The sequence below is a fragment of the Lonchura striata genome, chromosome 6 (genome assembly GCF_050655825.1).
Source record: "Lonchura striata isolate lonStrDom1 chromosome 6, ASM5065582v1, whole genome shotgun sequence".
In the NCBI taxonomy this organism is placed as follows: Eukaryota; Metazoa; Chordata; class Aves; order Passeriformes; family Estrildidae; genus Lonchura; species Lonchura striata.
The window spans coordinates 39,955,001-39,962,500 of NC_140708.1; the positions used below are offsets into that span (position 1 = coordinate 39,955,001).

The 7,500-nt window shown below is 44.4% G+C and overlaps 1 protein-coding gene and 1 long non-coding RNA gene across 20 annotated transcripts in view; both read right to left on the reverse strand.

The window, feature by feature from the left end:
- EBF3 (EBF transcription factor 3) overlaps nucleotides 1-7,500 on the reverse strand; it is a 130,619-nt gene that overhangs the window by 107,900 nt on the left and 15,219 nt on the right. The window lies entirely within an intron of this gene.
- Nucleotides 1-7,500, reverse strand: part of LOC146767096 (uncharacterized) — a 45,560-nt gene that overhangs the window by 37,386 nt on the left and 674 nt on the right. The window contains exon 1 of the long non-coding RNA XR_014956202.1: nucleotides 1-7,500. This exon is cut by the window's left edge and continues 23,487 nt beyond it; it is cut by the window's right edge and continues 674 nt beyond it. This is a non-coding gene — a long non-coding RNA (uncharacterized LOC146767096).

Sequence of the window (7,500 nt, forward strand, 5' to 3'; positions counted from 1 at the left end):
GTTATTCAGGATTATAGAATTAAAAAAAAAAAAAAAAAAAAAAGAGAGAGAAAAGTAATCTCTATAAGTATTGATGGCATAATTCACAGAGATCATGCACTACCCAAGCCAGGACATCTTCCCAGGTCTAAAAACCACCTCCAAAAGAAAGAATCAAAGTTTTGGTGGTGCTTTTTCCTATCATTGACTTTCCTTCATCCCTGTGGAGCCCAGTGACCAGCAGACACCCAGCCATGACCACCCTGGGAAGAAGTGGGAGGCTGGAGCAGAACTCTGGGGTCGCTCCCTAAATCTCTTTGCACCTCCAGCTACTGAACTGTTTGTGTCCAGCAGGACAGCCCCTGCTGGATCCCTCCATGGCTTAACAAGCCTGTTTGGATTAGCACAGGCAGCTCGCTGCCCACCAGCATCTCGTGAAGCACAGAAGAACTGCACAAACATAAAGAGGAAATCCTAATCAAATTTGGATTGGTAAAGAGCATTCCTGACAATCCACACAATACCAAGACCAATTCAATTTTATTGGTTGTTATTCAAAAGAAAGGACACTCACATCTCTCCTTTGTGCATTAATAACCTCTCTTCAGCGAGAGGATTGGGATTTTTTTTGTCCAGATTAGGCTTTTTGATAGGGCTCCTTGTTTGCTTTACAACCAAACTGAAGGTTCTGTGCAGCCACGGGGCCAGGGAGCAAACCAAGTGTGTGGTGAAGATTTTCAGTGGTGAATTCACCTTTTAAATGAGAGCACCACACCCTCCATGCTGTCAAATTAACTTCTTCTCCTGCACATGTCTCAGGAAAATGAGCTTATCCCAGAAGCGTGGCTGGACCTTTGCTTCTTAATAACTCCTTCAGCTTCCAGGTTAATTTTTGTTCTGCTATTCTTCCAACCTTTTTTTCCTTAGAAACTTTTACCAAGTGCAGCGGGAATTTGACATGGAAGCCCTTGTTTGTATTGCTACTTTCCCAAAGCCTCCTTAAACACTGCTAGAGGCTTAGGCCAGGTTTCTTTATTTCCTTTTCTATTTCTTTATCATTAAGGCCAAGGAGTTTTTGAGCGAGCAGGATCCCGCTAATCGCTTGCCCCAGCCCCCATGGCTTTGTTTCTGTCAAAATAGCTCCTTTCAGCGGCTGCAGAGCGAGCTGTCTGGGCAAATGAACTGCTCTTTCTCACCAGATGTGTAACCGTGTTTCGTCTTTCACGAGAGACAAGCTGGAGCCGACTCCTTCCGCTAGCTGGGCCTATGCTACATGTCTTACAACAACACAAATGTAAGCCCCTTCCTTTCCACACATGTTAAACTCATTTCCTAGTGAATTATTGGGAAAACACGGCGCTATCCTCGCCGCTGCCGCCGCCGCGCGCGGATGCTGCAGTTTGCTCCCCGTGGCACGGGTGCCACGCCACCATGGGCTCCCTGTCGTTTTTCTGGCTGTTAAACTTTTATTTTGCTCAAAGTACGACAGAATTTTTTAATAATAATTATTATTATTTATTAGGTTTTTTTTTTAAATTTGCCTCCAGCCTCGCCACCTGGAGATCTCCAACCCCTGTGGAACAAACACCTTCCCTTTCTCCCGAACAAACGCTGTTTACACTCTGGATATTTTCCATCTTGGAGAAATAAGGAGAGTTTGTTCAATAGCAAAATAAAACCTAGAACGGAGCCAGCTATGTTCTGGTAGAGCTGAGCTGATACACAGAGGAACCAGCAAGTTTCCCTCGGCTTAAAACATTAAAGAACCAAAACAGTTAACAGCAAACTCACATCTCGTAAAGCCCAGAGTGCCCCTCAGCCTGTAAAATTCCCCAGCTCCAGCTTTTTTTTTTTTCTTTTTGCCTTTCCAGTTACATCTTTATTTTAACAGGGCATTAATAATGCCAGTATAAGGTTGTGCTGTACAGGTTTGACCACAACCGTTTTTGCGAGATTTGCTGTAAAGATAAACAAGTGGCGGAGCTGCTCGGCCGGCAGCGGGACCCGTCAATGGCTCTCCTTTTCCTGAGCTCCGCCGGGGCTGCCAAGCGCAGGGTGAGCTCCCCGCGTCCCCTTCCCCTCGCCCCGCACGTCAATCACCCCCTGGCATCCCCGGTGACAATTTCCATCCTCCCAGCCTGGAATTTCCACCTCCTCCAGCCCGGCACAGCGCTCCCTCCTCAGCCCTGCGAGTAACCCAACACCGGGGCTGCTCCTACCCCCGGCCCCCCGAAATCTCCCCGCGTTAGCAACGGAGCCTTGTTAAACCCATTTCTACCACTTTGTGTTTCACAGGTTGTTTTTTTTAATTATCTGCTGTCTGAGGGTAATTATTTACTTCCTGGAAGCTCACGTACCAGAACTCCGAGTTTGAAAGATTTTTCCATAACCTAATCCAATTCATCAAAGGCATCCTAACAAAATTACAGGCTCTGGCAGTATCTTTGCTTTTCACCTGATAAGGCTGCAGCAGAAGCCCGGGATGGTTTGTATCAGGGTCCCTCCTGGAGTATAGTTTTTGACAGCTTTGCTTAAATCCCTTCCCCCCCTTTTCCTCTCTCACAAAAGCACGGGATTTTATTATTCCCTCCTCCTAGAGCCGTGCAATGCTTTGGGCTTCAAATAATCAAGTATTAGACAGGGAGGGAAGCGGTGCAGGAGTCTCACCCAGCACATTTGGGATTTCCTGGGGAACAATGCTCTGGAAGCCGTCCCCCAGCGCATCCCAGCATCCCAGGTATTCCCAGGATTTCCTGGGCTGCGGTGAGCAGCAGGGATAACCAGGGAGCGATGTAAAAATGCTGTGAGACTCAGATGACCCGAGGGAAAGAAAGCCAAAGGGAGGAGGAAGCACATCCAAAGTCCTGGTTCTGGGGTGTGGGGGAGCTCGGCGGGGCTGAATTACAGAGATGGCTTTGGTTTGCCATTTTTTGCTCTGTTTTTATGCACGTTTGAAGCCCCAGCGTGTGCCGTGTCCTCGTTTGAACAGGTGAGAGGTGTTCGTACCTGCGCGCCTCGAGCCCCAATCCAGCTGCCCCTGTCTGCAAACAGATCCCTCGCAGCTAAACCCATTAATCTACAATAAACCACCTTCTTAAGGAGGAAAAAAAATCAATGTCGGGTTCCTGATGGCAATTTTTTCCAGAACTGGTTACCCAGGAAAGTCGTAATTTTTTAATATACTCTGAACTTGGTAGCGCCAATAGGATGCTGAAAGCAAAAGAGCAGCTGAGCTATTTTAAGGTCTGTTCTTCCAGCAGTTTGGTGAACATCTTAAAGAAAAATAAGAATTAAATAAATAAAAAAAAAAAATGACACCAAACTGCTCTGTTTTCATTGCATTATGCAGATGAAATGACAAGTTGTCATTTAAGAAGTTAATAAACAGTCACCATTTTGCAGGTTATCCAAATGCTACTGAATAGAAAACCTTGGATCCCTAAATGATGTGTAATTAAAATTATTTTAAAAATCCTCCTTGACAGGCCAGGGCTTAGCCAAAATGTAAATGACATTAAAGAAGACAATGAATTTAATTTTATTTAATGTCCCTTTTTGCAGATCCTCATTTACATAGCATTTTTAACAAAAGCGTTGACCTTATAAATGCTGGCATTTGTACAGCTTCTGCAGAGTTGGATTTAATCATGCTTTCGCAAAGCCATAAGGGAAAAAGCTTTAAGTTCTCTGGTTGGATATGGAGTAGGAATAAAAACATTGGGACTGGTCAAATGTTTATCCTCCTTGCTTCTGAAAACAACCTGACAAGAAGATGTAAAGGTCTAGGGAATAACCCATTGCTGTTTGTAAGGCTTGGTAATAATCATACATAATCGTTTGGAAATATAGCTAATAAAAAATATAATGAGTGTTCAGCAAAATCGGCATTAGGCCCAAATTACATGATATTAATACTTGAACAGGTGCAGAAAGGCGCTTTAAATGAGGTAAATGAATAAAATGTCCCAGAGCACAACTGTGTGCACTGACAAAAAGTCAATCACATGAATAATTCAGCGGCCGGGACTGCCAGCAAAGGTCAGCGGCTCTCACCTTTGTGACGGGAAGTGAAAGGAAACGCTGCTGACGAAAAAAAAAAACAACAAAAAACAAAACCCCCCTCGCCCTCCAGCCGCCAACCCGACAGAGGTGTAAACTTGGAGTAGGGAGGAATTAAAGCGCTGCACCGGCGAGCCGGCGGTAAAAATAAATAAATAAATAAATAGATAAATAGATAAATAGATAAATAGATAAATAAATATATATATATATAAATAAATAAATAGATAAATAAATAGATAAATAAATAAATAAATAAATAAATATTATAATAAAAAAAAAGCTGGAACAACCAAGTGGTTTAGGGAAAATCAATCTGAAATTTCAGCCAGGGAAAGGTTAAGAAGGGGTGTGTGTGGGGGGGTGGCTAAAAGAAATGTCAATTATCTCCCAAATCTGAGGTCAGGCAAAAGGTATTTCAAGAGCCTACGGGATTGAAATTTTGTAACAGCTGTTATATATGACAAAACTTTTTATTCCCCCAAACTACAGCTATTCCAAACTCCGTATGAAAGAAATGGGATAAGCAGATGTCTGGCTCCCATACAGGAAAGTAGGACACACTTGGAATGATAAGTCTCCTGAAGTCTATAGAATAATGCCAGATTTACTGGGGAGGGGGCGTTGGCTGCCCACGGAGATGCCAGCGAGCGGCGGGGCCGTGCTGGTGCCATCTGGAGCCCCTCTGCTCCGCCAGCGGCACCCGCGGGAGCCCGGCCCGCGGGACGCCCCGGGAGGCAGCCAGGAGCCAAGGCTCCGGCTCCGGGCAGGAACTTCCATCCCTCCCCAGTGAAGTATCTGCTGGTGGCACGGAGCAGCGGTTCCAGCCCAGAGTGTGGTTTTGGTTTAGCAGCTCCAGCGGCATCCTGTAATCATTTGCAGCCCTTGGAATGTATGGGTGAAATAGGAGAGATTTATCTGTTCATAGTTGTGATATGTAGACAATGGGTGTTCCTAATGAGGAACATCTGCTTTTGTGTTTTCCCAGAAAACATTATTCCACTATGAAAATGATACTCCCATCCTTTTCAGCAACACCGCAAAGAAAATATGGGCCTTTTCCTTTCTTTTATTTGCTTTTCTTTGGGTCAATCTAATTTCCCAGGGACACTTTTTCTGTGGCATCTTTTTACTGACTGCGCTGCAATTTACGGTGGGTTTGTTCTTTAACACGTGAGGTACTGTGCTGGAGGAGCGGCCCCGAAATGCCAGCAGATACTTAAATGTGTACAGTAATAAAAGCCTCCCCGCTCAGCCGTGCTCCGTGAGAAACATCCCGGCGACGTAAATAAAAATTCCCAGTGAATTAAAAGGTCGCGGAGGCTCCTGACACCAAAAACCGCTTCCAAGGCCTCGGGTTTGGCTTTTACATTTCCAGCCCACTGCAGGATTCAAACATAGAATTACACAAGTTTATTTTAAATATCAGCACTGCTAATAAATTATTACTCCTGGGGTGCGTAAGGGGTTTTTTCCCTTCTGTTTTTTGGGCTTTTTTAATCCCAGCGCATAAACAGTTCCGACTATCACGGAGTCTCCTAGTGTGGGCTGGAAGAAATGGGTGGCCATAGATCTCAATTCAGGATTGAATTATTGGTTCATATCCTGAGGACAAATATGCCTTATCTGGTCAAAAGCTGCTAAATGTATCCGAAGGACAAAAGGATCTAGCGAAGCATATTGGATATAATTCTTTTTTTTTTTTAAGCCAACTACCCAAGCGACTCCACTTCTTATGGGAAACTGTAAATTGACCCCCAAATGTGATGGGGAAAGGTTGTTCCGGGATGCTCAAGGGGGAAATGCAAGCCTGAAACCCAACCCTGACAACAAATTTAGGCACCAGGCTCCGAGCACATGGGTCGAGCGAATGTAAATATCGGGGATTTCAAATCCTCCTCGGCGCTTCCAGAGGGCTGGAACCCCTCCTCCAGAGCTTCCTCCCGGCCACACTTCCCTCCTAGGTTTGCTGCAATTTGCTGGGAGCAAACATCACATCCCACAGTCCTTCAAAAGCCCGGCTGGAGAGGCCACTCCGGCCTCTGCCGAGCTCCAGATTCTCTGCCATGAGAAGTGACAACTCTCTTTAGGAGGCTAAAATCCATGCCATCCCCATAAAGCCCAAATCTTGAAAATTCCTAATGCAGAAGGTGATTAACATTGCCATAAAATTGCCCTATCTTTAAATTTAGAAGCACAGCAGATTTTTCATCAATAATTAAGATCACTAAAGCATTTATGCTAGGCATAAATGGAGTTTCAATCTTCCTTATTCAAATAAACATGATAAACCCATTAACCAAATGTTTTCTGATTTTTTTTTATCTCTTCTCATGCTGCTGGAATATCAAATGATCCCCTAGTTCTGATAGTTTGGGGGAGGTATAAAAGCACTGGTGTTGGGTAGCTTGGCTCAGTTCTGCCAGGATAACCCTTCACACGACTGATACAAATTTTCTCCCAGCAACTCCAGGATGTTATTATGGAAGTACCATCAGAATCCCTAAAAAGGTGATGTTTCGCCACGTCCTGGCACGTGCAAGGACCACAAACATCAACTCCTCCTGCATTTTGCACTGGGCACTCCAGAGGCATGAAAGGCTCCACAGCTCTGAATCAGAGTCTGACCAAGCACAGAAAAGCAAAATATTATTCTAATTTTCATTCCTGGTTAATTTTCCTCGCATTCTGCTGCAGTCACACTTTAATGCAATTCACCATTTACATCTGCAAAAGTCACACATCTCTCCAAAAAGAACTCTGCACAATGAACATGCCCGTAATCCAATAATAAAAGCTGTAACACGCTGCCTTGCATTCACTACGCCGCCAAGATTCCTCCACTTCCAACTATTTTTTAGCCAATAAAGCAGAAATAAATCCAGCTCGCGAGGCAACAACCCAGCACGATATGATTTCCATAGCTAAAACACTAAAGACAAATATAATTATATTGATTTTTTTGTACTTGGACTTCTATAAAGCGGTGAACTTGTTCTCAATTGCCTGACACAATCCCAGAGTGATGGCAACAACTGGTCAGCCCTATTTGATTACTAATAAGAGAGATGTCCCTTCTGTCAGATACCTCACATTCCCCACTAAGCAAACAGCTATTTCAGCTAGTTAAACATTAGCATTGCTCTCCACTGGTGGTGCATATTTCTTTAGGCTTAACTCAGGGAGTTTTCCAGGTTTAATTTTTCAGGCACTGGACAGCAAAGTTCATGATCAAAAGATAACTTTGTCCAGCAAGCTACTGAAACACAAGCCTTCTTCAAACCAGCCTAACCCTCTTCTTCACAAAACCGGTGTCGGGTGAACACTTCTCCATTTATTGCTCCAAGGAACCCATTGCAGCAGCCAGGCTCAACCCAAAACCGCCTTTCGCTGCCTCCGCATCGCCCGCACAAAAACCCGGCTTTTTCCGCCGCCCAAAGCATCGCCTTTACCATCAAATCC